Genomic DNA, 21,415 nt, shown 5'->3' on the forward strand with positions numbered 1-21,415 from the left:
CTCAGCTATCTTCAAGGTATTCTTCCCCGGGTCTATATCAGAACATAGAATATTTAACAGTTCAAATCACTAAAGGTCGACCTTTAGTGATCGAACTGTTAAAACATCGAATGTTCAGAAAATAAATAAATAAATAAATACTAAATGGTGTAGGCAGGGGGACAAGCCCTCCTGCACTCCCCACATGGGGTGCTGCACTCCCCACACCCCCGCTTCTTAAATATACCAACTCTGAGACCACACTACACTGAAGTAAATGGAAATCTCCCCTTACAGAGATTTCCGTTTACTTGTTCGATGTTCTGCAGTTTCGCTATTTTCTTGTCGACAATGTCAGATTCAACATTGTCAGCTTTCGAGAACGTAATATAGACCCTTCTTACCTGGAGGGAAAAATAATTTCTAATGAAGTGCATGCTAATGAGGAAATGCAAATGTTTGTCCAACAAAAAGTGAGCTGTGAAGCAGAAGGAGATTCTGCTTTTTGTTCTTCTGGTAATAAAGTCCACAGACAGACTGTACCTGTGAAACCTTTTCCAATGTTTTAATGGAAAATGTTGGAGAGAAGTAAGGGAGCACAACAGCTGACTAGAAGAATCGAGAGAACATTGGAAATGAAGCAGAGACAGTATTTGGGAGATAGAAATGAACAGCAATAAAACTAGTAAAAATCTGGGATTACAATACAATAATTATATTTGTGAAATATGACAGAACAAGAAAATCTGGAAATATTGAACTTTTTCAGGATTTGTTGGATTTGTGGGGGACTCTAAAGTATATGCCCTACTTCATGACATTAATGTTCAAAAAATGCTTTGGGGAGGGGAAGAGAGGGAAGAAGGTTAACTGTAAGTAATAATGGGGGTTGTAAATATCTTTTTTTTCATTTATTTCTCCCTTCTCTCTTTCATTTTGTTCAGTTTTAAAAAATGTAGGGTCTGCAATGTAAAAAAAATGTTAAAAGAGCATGACAAAAGAAAAAATAATGTGCTTTTTCTCATTCTTGCATGGGGGAATGACTGGTTTAAGGACCTTAGATTGATTTAGTAACATGTTTTAAGAGAAAGCAAGTAAATGAAAAAGAATATTGAATTTTATGAGGATTTTTTCTAGCAAATGAATGTATGCTTAGTAGTAATTCTGTATCTGGCTGTCATGTCTCTGTGGAAACAATGTGATAAAGAGAAATGTTTCCATGAAGACAATTTGATCATGAGAAATTGGCTGTGTGGTTCTCATGTCTCCATGGAGACAATCTGATAAAGAGAAACTGGTTGCAGTCTGGTGGAGAGTGATTGCCTGGGGAAAACAAGAATGAGAAATTGGCTAGGAGATCATGTTCTCTTAAAGTGTTTAAGGGTTTTCCCAGCTGGGAGAGCTATAAAAATAAGACAAAAACAGCATTTAGTAGAAGCACAGATTACACCTTGCATCTTAGCATGGATGACCTTTCTTTTAGGTTAACTCAAGTCTATATGTGTGGCTGTTTGTTTGGCACATTTGTTCCTATTAAGAGGCTAAAACTTCAATATCTGAAGATGTACATAGTTTTGTGTGCTAGTATTAAAATAGAAGGTTTAAAGGATATCTGAGTTTTTTTTTTTGTTTGTTTGAGGGCTTTCGATAAAGAAAAAAACGTTTTGTAAGATGTAACATAGGCTCAAATGGATATGACAAGAAACAACTACATAAAAGTTCAACCTGCTAAACAGTGTATGCATGTAACACAAAAGCTGGGACGAGACTTTTAAAAAAGGTGTTATACATAAAAAGCTTGGAATAATATGTTTTTAATACAATGGTGCTTGCTGTAATGTCTTTAAATGTCAATGGCCTCACAGATAAATACAAAAAAGAAAGAATAGTGTATTAAAATGTAGAATGCAAATAGCTATGTCACAGGAGACATAATTGGAAAAACTGAACATGTGAATTTGATAAAGACAGATTTTCATGATAGTTATTCTGTGGAATATCTGGGACAAAGGAAAAGAGGAGTATTTATATTAATTGCAAGATGAGCTCCAATAGTAATAGAAGAGGATAAAAAATAATAATGGCAGATTTGTAGTGCTAAGGGGCTACTGGCAAGGGAGGAGGATTAAACTGGTATGTATTTATATTCCAACTAAAACTGCTATAATGGAATTAAGAAAATTCTGGGAGAACGAATCAGTTTTCACCAAAGAATATTAGTTATAGGTAGGGACTGGAATTTGATTTGCAGCAGTAAAGATGTGTCTGGCAGGCTCAGAAGGGAAAATATAACAAAGGAAGATAGCTTTTTGAAGAAATTTATGAAAATATTTGGCATGGAAGATGTGAATTCAGTAATACAAGTTTGGAGTGAATCTACATATTATTCCCCAAGATATAAAAACTGGGCTAAGCTAGACAGAATTTACATTTCAGAGGCATATGTGCATTTAACTGAATGTCTTGATACACACCCAATAAATATTTCAGATCATGCACCAACAATAACTAAAATAAAAACACAAGGTAATGAAATAAAAATGAGACACTGGAACTTTCCCACTTATCTGTTGAAAAGACAGGAATTTAAGGAATGGGTAGTGGAGATTATTCAGTAGCTATTTGAGAATATAAATTACTTTTGAAAATATAGCTAGGGTCTGGATAAAATTAAGGTGGAATTTAAAAATAGGGTGGAAATAAAAGAAAGGGAGCTATAGTTAAGAAGTAACAAGAATTATTTAGAGGTACTGACAAATGTTAAAGTATTGCAAAATAGGAGGAATCTCGCAGATCAACTGCAGAATGCTAAGTAGAAAATAAGGGAGTACCACGATAATACACACAAGTTTAGAAAGATTACTGTTAAGCAACTGTATTTTTGATAACAACACTAGAGCACAAAACCATTTAGTACAATAATTCAATTAACAGAAAGTAGAAAGGGCTGTTGCCAAGCTTAGGGACCCTATAACAAGGAAGGTAGCAAGAGATCCTGTAGAGAAATTAGAAATATTTCAGAAATTATATGAAAGTCTGTACAAAGCAGAGAAATATGAAAATCAAGAAAAGATACAAATGCACTTTTTTTTGGAAGAATTAAATATGCCAAGGTTAGAGGTAGATGAGGCTCAATTACTAACAGTTAGGATAGGATGAGATGAGATACAAATTGTGATGTATAACCAATCTACAGGAAAGTCCCCTGGAATAGATGGTATTCCTGTGGAACTTTGGAAGTTAGAAGGGAAAAAAAACTGATAAAGCTCTGGAAGGCTTAGTTTAACAGTATTTTAACAGGAGGAGAAGTACCAACATCCTGGAAGAAAGCAGTGGTAGCTGTAATACCTAACAAGGGTAAAGATCCATCAGATCAGGCTTCTTACAAGCCCATTTCAATGCTAAACTATGATTATAAAGTGTTTGTGTCTATAATGGCTAAAAGAATGGAAACGGTAAAGCTATAATTGATAGATATGGATCAATGTGATTTTGTAGAGGGCAGGCAAACATTTGACATCATTAACAGAACATTGATGATCCAGAGGGAAGCAGAATGTAAGAAAATACCATTATTGTTGGTGGTTCTTGATGCAGAGAAAGCATTTGACAGAGTAAACTGGGATTTTATGAGTCAAGGCAATGAAAGCATTTGCAATCCCTGAAAAAAATTATAAGGTTGATTAGGAGGATATATGAGGGAGCGGAGGTAAAAATTAAGGTGGGTGGGGTCCTGTCTGATAATTTCTGCTTGAGCAGAGGAACCAGGCAGGGGTGTCCTCTTTCCCCTTTGTTGTTTAAATTATATTTAGAACCACTGGCATGCGGTGGTGGTGCTGCAGTAGCTTTGTCGCCTCACAGTAAGACGTCCTGTTCGATTCTCAGCTAAAGCATCTTCTGTGTGGAGACATGTGTGAATGGGTGTACCTTCGTTGAAGGTTGTGCATCAGAGCTGGCAACTTAGTATGTAAAAATCTACTGCCAATCATTAGCGGACCGGAGTTCTGCTGTGGCGACCCCTAACTGGGAAAAGCCGAAAGATACAACAACATTTAGAACCACTGGTAAAGAAAATAAAGGAATCAGGAATTCAAGGATATAATTGGTATGGCAGTCAAGAAAAGCTGGCTCTGTCTGCATACGATATTATTTTATACCTGAAAAAACAGAAAGAGACATTACAGTGTTGTGGAACATTCTGAGACAGTTTCAAATCTTTTTGAGATACAAAATTAATGAAGCTAAAACAAAGGCAATAGCAGTAAATTATGCACTCACATATGAATTGGTTCAGGAATATCCATATTTTTGGGGACATGATGAAATGAAGTATTTAGGAGTGTGGATTAGAAATTATTCTGGTGTGGCAGCTAAGGATATGTGGGAAGAGACTAAAAAAAAGATAATGCAAAAACTGAGAAAATGGAAGCTTTGCTATATGGATATGGATAGTACGATACAAGCAGTTAAAACATGTTTAGTTCACTTAGTCTTATAAATTGATCAGGCATATTTTTATCAACCAGAGGAGAAGTTGTGAACAGCAATTAATAAAGATCTGAATGACTTTATCTGGGAGAGGAAGATGGCAACAGTCAAGTAGGATGTGCTGATTTTTCCAGTAGAACATGGCGGATTGGGATTACTCGATTTGATGGGGTATTTCAGAGCTACACATTTAAGACTTCTATACCTAGCACAAGCAGAAAACTAGAATTCAAAATGGAAAGGGGTGATGAGGAAACAGGAGGGAAGCTCAAGAAACAAGGAGAGACTGGGAGTTTGGATGCATGCCTTTAAGGAGAATAACAATAATCATACAGATTATATATGTAAAGTAGCAGGAAGTATCTTAAGAACTAAGCCAACTCGGGAATTGAAACAGGAGATTCTGCTGATAGGGATGACTGCAATTAGGGATATAGACAATAGACAAGATGGGGCTGGAATTTAATGGAGAAAACTGGCAAAGAAACCAAGGTAATGGAAGCAGATAACTACAGAGAGAAAGATGACAGAATGGGAAAATGCCAAGAATTTATTTGGACTGCAGGTTAGAGACTGCCTTCCCTATCAAGGGTTGATATTAGAGTATAGGCAAAGAGAAAGAAATAGGGGGTTTTAAACAAAAGACCAGCACTGGTAGAGTTTTAGTAGAATCTAGAACAGAAGCTCCCATTAAAAAAGGAATAATTAGTACAGCATATAAAGTATTGCATGATAACTATCAGAATCAATCAGAGGAGGTTAGAAAGGATTGGGAAGAGAGACTGGATAAGCAATTCACAAAGAAACAATGGGGAGGATATATGTATGTCTTCCAAATATGTAACAAAATCTAGAAGATTTAGGATTTTTGCTTGGGAATATTTACATGGATATTTGTTTACCCCAAGTAGAATTTTTCCTCAGGTAGACAACAGATGTTGGAGGTGTGACAGAGAAGAAAGAGGTAACTGGGAACATATTTTCTGGGATTGCAGTGAGTTGGTGGACTTCATGGATTCACTACAGGATATACTATCGGAGATGCTGGATGGGCAGAATGGTGTGACGAGGGAGATGATTTTTTTGAGCTATGATACAGAATTGGAATTGCCTAGGCTTGGTAAGGACTTGCTGTGTCTAATTATGTTGGCTGCCAAAAAAAAGCAACTAGTAAAAAATGGAAATCAAAAATCTAAACCAACTAAAGTCATGCATCTGGAGCATTTCTCCCCGGGCCTCAGCTGAAAATTGGCTCATTCCAAGTCGGACTTTACCGGAACAAATGTTAAATAAATAAATAAAAATATAGTAATAGAGGTAAAAAGACTGGAATTGAGATCTTTAGAAAAGGGCAGGATTAAACTACATAGGAAAAAATGGGAATTGTGAGAAAGAATAGTTGTGTAAAATCTTACCATAACCATAGATGTCCTTCTCTTCCATGTTGCAGTATTCTTGGTGTGGAATTTCCCACCTCAGGCGACCTGTATGTCGGCTCCTATACAAAAGCTTCAGCTTGACTGTTGCAGTTGCGTGGGATGTCACACATAGAGCCATAAACCAGGAACCTTAAATGTGACGTCTGCACACACAGACCTCAGAACTTGTAAGCCCAGCAGGACAGGTGTACGTAGAGTAGCCAGTGATGTCAGCCATAGGATCAAAGAGCCATTTTGTGGTAAAATTGGTCCCAGGGTAGGGTATAACCCCTAGGAGACCTGAGACAGATCAGTAATGAGTGAGACAAGTAGGATAAGGGGTAAGGTGGGTTGGAAGGAATACTGCAACATGGAAGAGAAGGACATCTATGATTATGGAACAATTTTACACAACTATTCAATGTCCTTCTATTCCTACGTTGCAGTATTCTTGGTGTGGGAGAGTTCCACAAAGTCCTGCAGAATTGCTCTGGCAAATCCTGCATGAGCTCTGGAGACACTGTCTAACTTGTAGTCTTTGGTGAAAGTGGGAATGGTGGACCGTGTGGCTCTTCTAGTATGGATGCAGTGTCCAGGCCTTTTAAGAAGGCTTTGGAGCTGCTACTGCCCTGGCAGAGTGAACTTTATCTCCCTGTGGGAGTTTTTTGCCCTGGAGTGAATAACATCGGTAAACAGTTTTTCTAATCCAACATGCGATGGTTTGTTTGGAGACTGCCTTGCAATGGGCCCTGGGGTGAAAGGAAACAAAAAGCTGATTGGATTTTCTTATGGATTTGGTTTTGTCTAAGTAAAATCTTAGCTGTCTGTGTACATCCAGGGAGTGGTGTATCCTCTCACTTTCATTGGTGGGAGAGGGAAGAAGGTGGGTAGATAAATAAATTGTTTGAAGGACAGATCATTGCCCACTTTCAGCATAAAGGAAGGGTTAGTTCCTAGGGTTACTCTGTCCTTGTGGAAAGTAGTGTATGTAGGCCAGGCCATAAGGGCCTGTAAGTTATGGCCACTAGCAGGACTGTCTTCCAAGTGCACATTTGCAGAGTAGCTAGAGGGTTCAAATGGAGATTGTGTTAGTTTTTCAAGGATGAAGTTCAGATCCCAGGGTGGTGGGATGGGTTTTCTTGGTGGTCTGATGTGCAAGACCCATTTTAGGAATAGCTTCACATCAAACCTGGCTAGTAGGGGAGGGTCTAGTGGCAGGAAGGCTGAGACTGCTGAAAGGTGGACTTTCACTGAAGAATAAGAAAGTCCCCCCTTTACTAGTTGATACACACACAGGCAAGAATTAGAGGGTGGTCTGTGATGCGTAGATTCCTGCCCTTGCCTAAACACCATTTTGAAAATCTCTCACATTTAGCTAAGTAAGATTTTCTTGTAGTAGGTTTCCTGGCCTCCCTCAGGACTGAAAGCACATCCTCTGAGTAGTGGTGCCTGAAGGGAATTAGAAGTTTATCACCCACAGTGTCAGTGACAACATCTGCAAGTGTGGGTGGATAAGAGTTCCCTTTTGTTGTGTCAGGAGGTCCACCTTGTGGAGTAACTTGTGGTGATTGCCCTTGGCTAGATTGAGAAGTAGGGGCAACTAGTGCTCCCATGGCCAGCAGGGGGTCACCAACAAGATTTTTGGTTTGTCTCTCTTGCTTTTTAGGAGGACTTTTTGAATTAATGGAAAGGGTGGAAAGGCATTTAGAAACCTTCCCTTCCATGAAATGCTGAATGCATCTACTCTCCAAGCTAGTGGGGAGTGGGTCCTTGAGCAGAAAGTCTGCAGTTGTCTGTTCTGGGGGGGGAGGCAAACAAATCTACTTGAGATGTGCCCCACTGGTGGACAATATCTAGAAAGACATTCCTGTCCAGCATCCATTTGTGATTTGGAGAGGATGTCCTCTGAGAAGGTCTGCTTGTTTATTGTCCTGCGAGAGAGATGTAGGTTACCTGCAGGGACAAGTTGTGTTGACAGGCTAGATCCCAGATTAGTAAGGTTAGTCTGCAAAGCTGGTACGCTTTTGTCCCTCCTTGCTTGTTCAGATACCACATAACTGTGGTGTTGTCTGTAATTATCTGGAGATCACCTGGTTGAAGGAGTGGAAAGAAGGCTTTCAGTGCCAGAAGAACTGCTGTCATTTCCCTCATGTTGATGTGTTTGTTCTTTAAGGAAGGGTGCCACTTTGCTTGAACACTGTAGTTTGACATTGTGGTTCCCCATCCTAGGTCTGAAGCATCTGTATGCATGAACTGGTTTCGGGTGGGTAACTGCAGTGGAAGGCCCGGGTTCAGCTGAATTTGCTGAATCCACCATTTTAGCTCTGACTGTAGGCAGAGCAGGAGTGTGATTTCTTGCTCTAGAGGATGCTGGTGTTGTGACCTTACATTTTTTAGATATCACTGCAGCTTTTGCATGTGCATTCTGGCTAGTGGTAGCATGGGAATGGTGGCTGCCATTAGCCCCAGGGTTCATGGGAATTGTCTTGCAGTTATCTGTTGGGCCTGCAGAAGGGCTTTGAAGTGGGAGGACAGGGAGCTGACCTTGTCCTGTGGAAGAAAGGCTTTCATTATGTCTGTCTTGATCCTGCAACCCAGAAATGTTTTGTCTTGTTCTGAAGTCAAGGAGGATTTTGTGAAGTTGAGGGTGAACACCAGACTTTGGCATAGGCACCTGGTGAACTCCAGATAAATTAACAGGGTTTCCTTGCAGTCTGCTAGGATCAGGATGTCATCCAGGTAGGGGGAAATCTGAACCCTTTGTGTTCTGCAATAGGCTATGGCAGGTGCCAGGCATTCTGTGAACAAGTGGACAAACCAAAGGGCAATGCAGTAAATTGGAAGTGAGAGGAGGATCCAGAGAAGTGTAAGAATTTCCTGTGGGAAGGTTGAATGGGTATGTGCAGATAGGTTACTTTCTGGTTGAGTGTGGCCATGAAAGCCTGTGCTGGTATAAGAGGTAGTAAACTTTGAAGGGACAACATTCTGAAGGTGGGAACCTTTAAGAATAGGTTTAAAAAGGAAAGGTCTAAATGGGTCTCCATGGTTCATCTTTTTTGGGGACCAGAAACAGTCTTGAATAGAAGCCTTTTCCTTCCTGTCCTGGGAGGACAGGTTCTATTGTACCCAAGTTCAGAAGGTCTTTCAGAAGGTCTTTCAGAATCTGTGGGAAGTATACCTGATTTTTGGGGGGGAAGGGGAATGGGGGAAGGGGATGCCCCTTAAGGGTGGCCTTTCTTTCCAAGAAAGGAAGTATCCTTTTTGAATAACTTGTCTGTGGTGATGGTTTTCCAAAAGGGGAGGCAGTGGGAGAGGTGGGCAGAAAGAGGGAGGTGGGCAAGGCAGTCACACATTATTGGGGCCTCCTCTGTCTTGAACGGGCTGTCTAGAGGGGGGCTGAGAGACAGCTAACCTGGAAGGGGTTTGTCTTCTGGCATCTCTTCTGTGTCTGGAAGAGGTAGGTCCAGATGGGGCAGGGTTTCTTCTGACAAAGGTGGCTTTGGCAGGGTAGTTCCCGTAATATTTGGGAGTAGGAGACACCAGAAGATGCTTGATGTCTTGCAGTTCCTTACTCTTTTCTTGCAGATTTTTGAAAAGGTCTGCTGACTGTTTTCCGAACAAGAAGCTAGGGTCCAGAGGGGCATCTAATATTTTAGACTTGAAGTCTTCTGGTAAGTGTTGCAGACATACCCAAGAATATCTCCGAGGTACAGTGGTAGAGGCTGCAAAATGTGCAGAGGTCTCTGCAGCATCATAGCTAGATCTAATGGAGTGTCTGGCTATCTGGGCAGCCAGAAATAGTTTGGAGGAGATGTCAGATTTAGTGGAGCAGTCTGGAGTAGCAGCCAGTAGAGTAGAGGCTTGAGAGACAAGGTCCAGAGCATATTTGATCACATGGGTTTGATAGTAGATGGCTCTAAAGGCCAATGTGGAAGAGGTGTAAACCTTTCCAATTCTATCCATGATTTTGCTGTCCTTGTCTGTAGGTAAGAGAGAGGCGGACGGAATCAGTCTGGATTGTTTATCTGGTGATATGGCAATCACAGCAGGATCTGCCAGGTGTGGTTTGACTAGAAATTTCTGGTCATCAGGCACCTTGTAGAAGAGATCTGTCCTCTTAGGGGCAGTTGGCTGAGAGTCTGGTGTCTTAGATGCTGAGGAAAAGGCATCTAATAAGCAGGGATGACAGGTAGAATGGAAGAAGGAGAGGGAGTTTCCACTTGTAACAGTTCAAAATACCTTTTTTGAGTATCAGACATTTGAAGTATTCCTTCATTTTGGTTATGGTCTCACCAAAGGTGATATCCTCTGGAAGGGAGTCCCCTTCAATGGAATCTTCATCTGGGGAATAGTCCTCTTGAGGAGAGGCTATTTGGGAGGTATAATATATAGATTTCTCAGAAGATGAATAATTGGTCTCTTGCTTTTCATCCCTGACTTGTGAAGTAGGTGGTGGAAGAGAAGAGAAAGAGGCAGGCCTAGGGCTGAGGAGAGGAAGAGTAGAAGGAGAAGAAGCCGAGGGCCTAAGGGCCATGAAGGCCTGCATCAAAGATGAGGTGAAGGACTGCCAAATCAGGTAGGCCTTCAGTGGGTGTAGCCAGATGTTTGGTTTTCTGTTTCTTTTTAACTGGGGTAGTCTTAGGCGTAGACCTGGAATCAGATAACTGGCTAAGGATAGCAGTGTTGGGAGGAGGGATTCCAGTTGGAGGCCCGACTGTGTCTGGTTCCCCCTTGACCTCAGCGTTAGCCAGTGTCTGGGTTAGCTCTGTTGACGTGGTTGTCGTCAACTGTGAAGCGGCTTCCTCAAAGGTCGCCAAAGTTGAAGGATCTGTCGGATGTCCCTCAACTCTTAAATCTGTCATTGGTGGGGCATTCAAAAGCAGACAGGCAATGGAAGTGGGCCTAGGAATCTTGGCCTCTTCCATGGAGGTTCAGTAGGGGCGTCCAAAACAGGATCCGTCCTCAGCACTAATCTTTTAATTCGTTGATTTTCTAGGTAAAGATTAAGTGCGGCCAGATGGCCGCATAGGGTCTTAGGAATGAAGGATTGGCAGATAGAGCAAGATGTTTGATCATGCTCTCGGCCTAGGCAAAAAAACGCAGCAGTCGTGGATATCTTTATGGAGCACCTGGCACCCGCATTGGCATTTGCCCTTTTTTGCTGACATTGACTAAAGTTTTTTACAACAAACCAAGCTTTAGCTAGAGGTCAAAGAAGAAAACCCCCCAATGGGGTACTTAGCTTTTAGATGTCTTGAGGTGAAGGCACGAAGCACACAATGTGACTGTCATCTGCGGCTGAAAAGTTCTGAGGTCTGTGCATGCAGACGTCACATTTAAGGTCCCTGGTTATGGCCCTAAATATGACATCCCACGCAACTGCAACAGCCAAACTGAAGATTTTGTATAGGAGCCAATGTACGGGTCACCTGAGGTGGGAAATCCCACACCAAGAATACTGCAACATAGGAATAGAAGAACATCAATACATACAGGTGAGGAATGAGGTTTAAAAGAAGGCAGAACTTAAATAAGCTATGTAATGTCTGACTGAAAATGATTGGGTAGATTATAAGTGATGTATAATGTTTGCAACTTGGAGTGTGTCATTATGGTTTGTGATGTAAAATGCTTGCAACTACGATTGTGTCGGTGCAGTTTGTTTTCATTTATACAAATGTATGATTGCCTATGTCATAAGTGGTGGTTTAATAAAGATGTTTCTTGTTTAAAAAAAGGGCAGGAATTAAATAATTTATGTAATGGTGCTTAGGTTATGTGATATACAGCAATATATGTGAAGTTTGTAAACGTGAACGTATTACTACAGTTCGATTACTTTTATATAAATGTAAATTTGCCTATGTCACAGGTGATAATTCAATTAAGGTGTTTAATAAAAAAGTGACTTTGATTCTGATCTTCTCTTATTAGGTAGGATGTTAAATTCTAGATCCACTACCAATCCTTGAAACTAGTCATCTCAGTTTACTAGTGCACAGCAAACAGGTTGAAAAAAACACAGCATGACTTCCCATATGGTCATACTATAACACATACTCAAAACTGTGATGTCTATAAACTATAAACAAATACTGCAGAACAACAAAAAAGTGTACATCCTATATTGGGAGTTTGCTCCCTACACCCATTTACCATGCATAGGTTTATAGGGTCATAGGTAAGTACACCTCCAAAAAAATACTCAGGAAGCTTTAACAACCACTGAAACATGGCTTCGTAACTCACAACTCATGCTCAAACCAAACAAGACCAAACTACTACTTTTCCCCCAAATCCCATTCTCTTGAAAAACATAATTTGAAGTCTTCTTTGTTGATAATACAACCATTGAAGACACTTCTTATAGCAAACTATTAGGGGTGATAGTGCATAATAATCTTACATCCAACCTGCATATAAAAAAATTGCATAAGAAAAACTTATCAAAATCTAGGGATGCTTTACAGATCCAAAAACTTTCTCATTGATGCGACTAAAACTACACTTGCAACTACTTATTTCCTCCCCACTCTTCTTTATGGTGCTTCCATCCTTACTAACATCCAGTCTTCACTAAAATTAAAACTTGAACAATGCTATAACAAAGTTGCTAAATTTGCAGCACGCACCCCTTTCAGAACCCAACACTGTATAGCATTAAAAAGCCTAAATTAGTTAGAACTGCCACATCAACTAACATATACACAGCTTCTTACCACTTATAAAATTATTCAGCATCCATCTGCTTGTCCAACACTAAAAAACGTTCTACATAACTATGTTCCCAATATATCATTGCACTCCAGTGAGCAAAAACTCCTGTCTGTTTACAAACCTAGCAAATCTGCTGGGCAATGTTTATACTTATATAAGGTTGCTAAAGCATGAAACCTCTTACCTATATCCATAAGGTCTATACCCTTCCTCCTATCTTTCAAACCACTCTAAGACTTCCTAGCTAAAATCTCGCTCTGTTCTTGCTCAAAACCAGGATGAACTATATCCCTAAATGTGAACAAGTACCTTTTCATTCCTTATACCTTCTTATTCTCCTTTTTTCACTTACTTCCTTACTGCTATCTAATTCTTTTCCCTGACTTTCTCTCTAAATATACCAAAAGCCTGCTTTTCCCTTACTTGATATTACAATTCCTATTTGTATTAGATTAACATACCTTTAATATCTCTACAAACTGTCTAAAATTTCTCTCAGTATTAAAAGATTGTCATAGACATTGTCTTTCAAGTTGCCTGCCCTTATGTTAATTTGACCACATATCGCCTTCCCTCACCCCTTTCACTGGCTGTTGTGAGTAAGCACAAAATTATCATTTTGTGAAATCACTCCCCTTCAACTATTTAAATTTATTGGCCATCCCACTGTATTCCAAAGAGGCAGAAAACAAAAGTACCTACACCCTTTCAATCTATCTTGCTCTTTTAAAATTAGTAGGTATCCACTTAAACAGCTGAAAAAAGAAGTTATGTCTTACCATCATGTTCCATCTGTATTGTTGATCCTCGTTCAGTCATTACGTATGGGTATCAGTTCAGACCTTCGAACCGAGCCGGCCATCCTCCAAGCTCGCGTCAGCTACAAACTCTCGAGCTAAAACTCTTACCCAGAATTTCCCTCTCCCTGTTACCTCAGATTGAGTTTGCAAGTCAAAAGAAGGAGGAGGCTACCTCTGGTCAAATGACCTAAAAGAACTGGATGATGAGATCCACTAGAAACCACAGGAGGGGGAAGGAGGGAGGGTCGTAATGACTGAATGAGGATCAACAATACAGATGGAACGTTATGGAAAGACATAACTTCTTTATCTGATATTGTTAATCCTCGTTCATTCCTTACGTATGGGACAGAGTCCCCAGCTACCTCTATTCCTGGGAGGCTCTCATGGAAGGACATTCCTGAGCACCATAGAACCAAAAGATGCTCTTCCCCTGAAGGCCAAATCCAATTTGTAATGATTGATGAAGGTATGAGGCGTAGCACAAGTTGCAGCTGCACAGATGTCATGTAAAGAAGCTCTGGCATGGAAGGCAGCAGAAGTTGCCACCGACCTTGTCGAATGAGCATTTATGGTAGTCGGCAATGGAATATTACGTTGTGTATAAATGAAGGTCACACAGTCTTTCAACCATCTAGCCAATGTGACCTTAGCAACAACACATCCTAATCTAGGTCCAGAATAGGCCAAAAATAACTGGTCTGATTTACAAGAGGCCTTAGTCCTGTTCAAGTAGAAGCGAATTTGCCTGTGAATATCTAGGGTATGTAGGCATACTCTCCTTTGTTTGAATGACTGGGGAAGAAAACTGGCAATTCAATGGTTTGATTAACAGACATTTCAGAGATCACTTTTGGTAGAAAGGAAGGATTAGTTCTCAATGACACTCTGTCTCTATGAAAAATCAAGTATGGACTCTTGATGCATAAGGCTTGAAGCTCAGAGATACGTCTGGCAGAAGTAATGGTGCCTAAAAACAAGGTTTTCCATGACAAATATTTGAGGTCACAAGAAGAAGCTGGTTTGAAAGGTGGCATTGTCAGAGCTTGTAGAACTAATGACAGGTCCCATGGTTGAATAGGTTCTCTAAAAGGGGGCTTCAGATGATTCACACCTTTTATGAAGGTCTTGCATAATTTTTGTGACATAAGAGAGGAGTCTTGGACACCCTCATGGAAATTAGATATTGCAGCCAAATGAACTCTAATGGTAGAGGCCGACAGACCCGATTGAAATAGGTCATCTAGATACTCTATTACTATCGACACTGGTGCTGAAAAGGGATCTACTTGCTTTTCTTTCAGCCAACAGGTAAATCTTTTCCACTTGCTTAGATAAGTAATTCTAGTGGAAGACTTATGAGATGCAATAAGAATGTCCTGTACTGGCAAAGAAAGATCATTCTGCCTGGCAATCAAGGGAATTGGAGGAGCCAAGCTGTGAGCTTCAGGCTGTCCAAGTTGGGATGAATTGGATTCTGTGGATGGGAGATCAACCCCGGGGTTGGATGGAGAATCCATGGTTGATCTAGCAGGTGAGGCCAAAGGAAGGGGAACCAAATCTGATGAGGCCAATATGGTGCTATGAGGATCAACTTGCTCTTCAACCGGCGGGCTTTCTTCAGAAACTGGGGAATGAGGGGGAGAGGTGGAAATGCATAAAGAAGACCAGAGGGCCAATCATGGACTAGAGCGTCCCTGGGTGACTGTCCCAGAGGGGGAATCAGGGCGAAGTAGTTGCTGCATTTGTAGTTAGTCGGGGATGCAAAGAGGTCACAGCAAGAAAGGCCCCAGCGGTGGAAGATCTCCTCCGCTATCAAGGGATTTAGGAACCACTCGTGGGGTTGTAGAATGCACCTGCTGAGTCTGTCTGCTATCATGTTGGAACTCCCGGGAATGTGCGTTGATAGAAGAAAATGGTTGGTAGCCATCACCCATTGCCATATCCTCATGTCCTCTTGATAAAGGGGGTAAGATTTGGTTCCGCCCTGTTTATTGATGTACCAGACCACTGCCATGTTGTCTGATTGTATTACAATAGTCCCAGACGGCAGCAGAGGATGGAATGTTTGCAATGCCAGAAGCACCGCCCTCAGCTCTAGAACATTTATATGCAGTCAGGCCTCCAATTTGGACCAAGTGCCTTGGACTGTCTGTCCCTGACATAGCCCCCCCCACCCCATCTGGGAGGCATCCGTGGTCACTATAGCCTTGGGCTGCTGGTGGGAAAAGGGGCAAGACCATTGTGATGGGTTGTGGGTCATCCAGCAATTTAAATCCTGTTTGCACCTGTGAGTTACTCGAATCTTGGCTGAAAGAGGATACTGGAAAGGATACCATTGGGTGAGCAGTAGCCATTATAGAAGCCTCATGTGAAACCTGGCCAGGGGGACAATGGTGATGGAGGCTGCCATGGAACCCAACACCTGTAGGACAGAGTGAGCTGTGGATTTCTCCTTTGAAAGGATTGGGATTAGTTGTTGCTTTATCCTTAGAATTCTGTGCTCTGGAATGGATGCTCTGTAATTCTTTGTATCCAAGATGACTCCTATGAATTCTGTGGACTGAGATGGGGTGAGATTGGGTTTTTGCCAGTTTATGGTTATGCCTAGTCTTTCTGCAGCAAGGAGAGAGTATGCCAGGGCTTCTTCCAATAGATGTCTGGTGGGGGCGGAGATGAGCCAGTCGTCTAGGTATGGAAACACCTGGAATCCTTGTAGTCATAAGTGAACTTAGAAAACTGCCATGCACTTTGTGAACACTCTGGGGGCTTTAGAGAGTCCAAAGGGCAGTACTCTGAACTGGTAGTGACTGGCTCCCACACAGAAGCGCAGAAATCTTCTTGATGGCCTGTCCACTTTTATGTGGTAGTACGCATCTTGAAGATCTATCGAGCACATCCAATCATCTTTTTCCAAAAGCAGGAGGAGAGACTGTATTGTGACCATCTGGAATTTTTGTACTCTTACAAGCTTGTTCAGTACACTGAGATCCAAAATTGGTCTCCAGTCCCCGGTTTTCTTTGGCACCAAAAAGAGTCTTGAGTAGAATCCAAATCCTATGTGGTCTGGAGGGACTATTTGGATGACTCTTTTTCTTAGCAGCTTTGCTATGTCTAATGCTGCTTCTTCCCTTTGACTGGGTGGAACGTCGGGTAGATTTGTTGGGGGGGGCAGGACAAAGATCAAAGGGAATATAGTAACCTCTGGTTATTATCCTTTGTACCCAAGAGTCAGTGGTGATGGTTAGCCAGGCAGAAGGGTACAAGGAGAAACGACCCCCAACCACCTCCAGTGGAAAGGAGTTGGGCCGCTCTTCATGAGCGCTGGTAGGATTGGCCAGGAAAAGAGTCCCTTGAACCCTGGTTACATGGACCTCCTCTGCCCTGAAAAGGGCATCTTCCCTGTGAGTTTCCCCTCTGCCTCTAGGGGAGAACATGGCCTGTGTGTCACGGAAAGGACCCTGAGATTTTTTGTACCATATCTTCCCACTCTTCCGGTTTCTGGAGAAAGCACGTTGAGGGGAAGAATAACGGACACCCACAGCAGAAAGGGTCTTACCATCTTGTCCACATCTGGCCAGTGTGCTTTTAACCTTGGGTCCAAAAAATGAAGAGGCTTCAATGGGAGCATTGAGAAAGGAAGCCTTGAAGGGATCCTTGAAATTATATAAGCTTATCCAGGCATGTCGTCTCAAAACAATGCCTGAACTCACTGATCTAGCTGCTCCTTCTGATGCGTGAGATATCAGGCACATGGAGGAGTTTGATATCAATTCAATGGTAGCCAGTTGAGAGGCTACTTTGTCATGGACCTCATTAGACACAGCACCAGCCAAAGTTTCAGAGAGCTCAGAAATTAAATCCCTTTGAAGCCTGATAAAGTGTGCCATATAATTCAGGGACCTGATTGCAAAGGTCGCTGATGCAAAAGTATGCTTCCCTATTCTATCCAGAGCCTGGGACTATTTGTTGGGTGGATGGACAGTCTGGCTTTCTTCTACCGCCAAGTCCTTCTTGGTTGCGGCCGCCACCACCAGAGCATCTACAGGAAGACCTTTGGATCAATGGGGGTCAGTAGCAGGAGGGGACAAAATATTATCTGGCCTCAGGGGAATGGCCTCAGTGGTGTCAGGAGCCTTCCACGCATGCTTCATGATGAGCCAGACCAGTTCGTCCGCAGGTGGAGTAACCCAGGAGGTAGGGGGTCAGCATGAAAGGCCTGCAGGAACACAGACTATTCAGAGGTCGGGTTAGAAGGCTGCCAGTCACCTCTCTGTTTAAGGATTTCGAGGATATCACCAAAGGATACTGCAGAGGGCAACCGAGGGGACCCTTCTCCATCATCAAAGTCTGTGTCTTCAGTAAGGGACTCCTCTGTGGAGTACATGTGCTTCCTCTTGCACAAGCTTTTTCAATGAACTTCCTCAGAGGGAAAAGCTGGGGAAGACACTGCAGAAGGGGTTTCCTGTGGGAGTACATCCTCAGGCCCTTGTGCCTGGTGTCCACTAGGAGCAATTTGTGTACATTGCGGTGAAGAGGAGGGCAGGGAGATTGACAGCACAGTATCGCCAGCAGATGCCAAAGCCTTTTCCATTAGTTGGAAGGCTGGTCCACCTGAAGAGGGGTGAATGTCCAGGACAGGGGTCACCCCTCCCCTAAGTGGCTCAGCCTGCTGACTCAGAGTCCCTGGATGGCTGTGAAACACCAAATTACATAAGCCAGAGCTGACATCCTAGGTCATAGCAAAACTCTCCTCACATGAAGGCAACTGTGGTTCCTTAGTGAGGTCCATAAAGGGAACCGTAGAGGGGGAAGACTGTGCTATATCAAGGGGCTTCAAAGGCAATGAAGTAGGAGAATAAGTAGGGGTCTTTGGCAAAGGGTGATCACCTCCCAAGGAAGGATAGGTCCTGGGGTGCGGGATACCTCTGGCCAAAAGCACTTGATCCACAAGACGCAACACGTCATGTTCAGAGAGGCTTCTAGTGGATTTCACGGACACGGCTGAGGGAGAGTCAGGTCTATCCAAAGATGGGACAAGCTCGATGCCCACCTCACCAGTCTGCACTGAAAACAACGGGGCTGTAACGGACTGATCTACAGGTGTCTGCACCAAGGAAATCATCGGTGCCAAAGTCATGGTCTGCACCGACAATAAGGTTGGTGCTGAAGTAGTTGTTGGCGCCGAGGCTGGGACCGAAAAAATCGATGTCAATAACTGAGTTGTCGGTTCTGGGTAAAGTGTCAGAGCCCATGTGGTTACAATCTGTACCGACTGGATAGTTGGTGCCGGTGGAGGTCTAAAATGAGGAGTCCCTCGGTACCAATATGGTAAAGAGCACGCTAGTCGGTGCTGAAATCACAGATGGTGCCGATGACCTCGGTGCCGAAGGTCTAGGCACCAAAAGTGCTGGAGCCAAAAAAGTCAGATCTGAAGTAGAAAGCTTAGTCTTCTTGGGTCTCGGTTGGTGGGAGTCCCCAGCTGGGGATGAAGGATGAGACTTGACCTTTGTATGATCATCAGTCTTTTTCTTATGGTATCTTGGAGGGGTTGAAGCCTCCGACCCAGAAATAGCCTCTGAAAAAGGAGATTTAAGTAGCCCCTTCAATAACAATTTATTTTTCCTCTCAATCAACGTCCTGTTAGAGAAATTCTTACAAATTCCACAGGGCGGGTCAACTGATAAATGAGACACACCCAAGCAATAGACACACAGAGAATGTGCATCTGAAGTAGGTAATTTATGGCCACAATCTGAACATCTCTTACATCCTGGACTACCTTTTTTATCTGCCATGATAGGACAGAAGGAAATCAGAAAGAATACCAGCAATGGTACAAGAAATACCCGAAGGTAAGGAGGAAAAGAGGTTTACCAACAATGGTAAAGAAGAAAATACCTCAAGGTAAAAAGGATGAAGGGGACTGAAAAATTTCAAGAAGGCATAGTCGCTAAATGCAATAAGGTAAGAGAAAACAATTTAGTAACTTTTCTGAGAGAGAAAGTTGTTTTAGACTAGTATGACAAAATATTGCACTTAGCTCAAGAGAAGTAGCTTGACACGACCGAATGGCGATGCAGCAAACGAAATCTGAGGTAACAGGGAGAGGGGAATTCTGGGTATGAGTTTTAGCTCGAGAGTTTTTAGCTGACGTGAGCTTGGAAGATGGCTGGCTCAGTTCCGAGGTCGGAACCGATACCCATATGTAAGGAATGAATGAGGATTAACAATATCAGACCTTTAATTACCCCCTTTTTATATGTAACTGCTTAGTGCCCACTGCAGTGCTTATAATATTAACCCATTTTTTCATCTTAACCATTAAACATCTATTGCAAGACCATCAGTTATTGGAGAGCCCACATTCTGCATCTCAGTAGTCATCTTGGCATTAGTGCTTCTGTTTACTCCTAGCGAGAGAAGGAGCACAGGAACATTCTTTTTCCTGGAGTCTGCTGATCACCAGAAAGCCTAATAACTGCTTCATATGTCACAGCTTGGAATTTGTGCTTATATTCTGTTCCTGGTGAGAGAAGGAGCACAGTGCATTAATTCCTAACTGTTTCTGGTTGGACAGTAAGTGTCTGTATTTAATGTTCTTGACTGGTCTGGTTGCTATTCAAGGCATCTACCAGGAAAAGGCTACAACTAGCCTACAGACCCTTGCATCATCTGGGGCAATACTGTGGATCACCAAACAGGCTGTGGCCTGCTTCTCATCTTGGGGCTGGTGTTAACGTTTTTCTTCTGGTGAGAGAAGAAGCAAAAGAGCATTATATTCCAGCACAGTGAAGCTGTGGTGAGCCCAGCACTAGTAGTAGCGAAGCAGTAGCCATTCATGTGACTTTCCTCTTTTCATCATTCTTGACAAGCTAATTCTTTGTTTTCAATAAGTACTGCTTAATTTATTTCTAACTTCAGAATATCTGCCTAAATGCTTCATCCTTAAATTTTCAGGGTCTACATATTAGGTTCATAGGTAGGTACTAGGCTAATGGCCCTGGGGCCTATACAAGCCCAGCCAAAAAGGTACCCTGGCTTTTGCCACCCAAGAAAATTATTTTCTTGTGCCACTGTCAAGCAGAGCCACAGAAGGGAGTTTCCCCTCAAGTGTTTGGCCATGCCTGTACAGACTCAGACACCTTGAGTGACATTTTTCCTGTAAAAGCACGGCTGAAATTTCTCCAATATGTAGTTGCACACAGGACACCTAGTCTGCAGTGACAAGCACTGTCCCCAGAATTGCAAACCAAATACTCCTGACATTGCTTTATATTCTCACTCCAGCTATCTAATCAATAAAAAGGGTCTATTGCCATGGATATTAACTTTCCCACTATCTCCATTACCATCTTGGTGGATATGGGCATCCTGAGGCAATGCAGAAATTGCCCCATGTTTACTGACAACCAGCTAATTCTCAAACAAACTGATATGGTATGTGAGAGATCTATTTACACAATGTCACTGGAGGCAGAGCTCTGACATAAAAGTACTCCTAATATCAATAAGATTGTCAGTAATACACAGGCTGCACCCATCACACAAGAGCCAAAGCAGACAGATAGACCCACATAAGTTGAGGCACTTAAATGCAACCTTCCTAAACCACAAAGACCTCCTAGATGAAGTACACATAACAAATACCCTCAGCAGCCCCAAATACACTCTTTCGAAGCAACTCCCACATTAACACATAGAGCGAAATCTCATGAAGCTTCTACCTCTAAGACCATAAGGCAAGCCACCACACAATCCAACATTCTGGTCATGGGAGACACCATCGTGAGACACACTGATGTCCTTCTCACCAGGCTGAGTAAGAAAAAAGTTACGGTCAGTTGCTTATCAGGGGCTAGTATCCACCACATTACGCACGAACTCAGGTCATTGGACCACAAGTATGACTTAGTCACAGTCCATATGGGAGTAAATCACCTAAGACATACCTCCCTATATCATATGAAGAGAGACATCATGGAGCTCTCGGAATATGTGTCTCAAGCTGGT

Source organism: Protopterus annectens, chromosome 6.part0 (genome assembly GCF_019279795.1).
Source record: "Protopterus annectens isolate FY-2018-M chromosome 6.part0, PAN1.0, whole genome shotgun sequence".
Classification (NCBI taxonomy): domain Eukaryota; kingdom Metazoa; phylum Chordata; order Ceratodontiformes; family Protopteridae; genus Protopterus; species Protopterus annectens.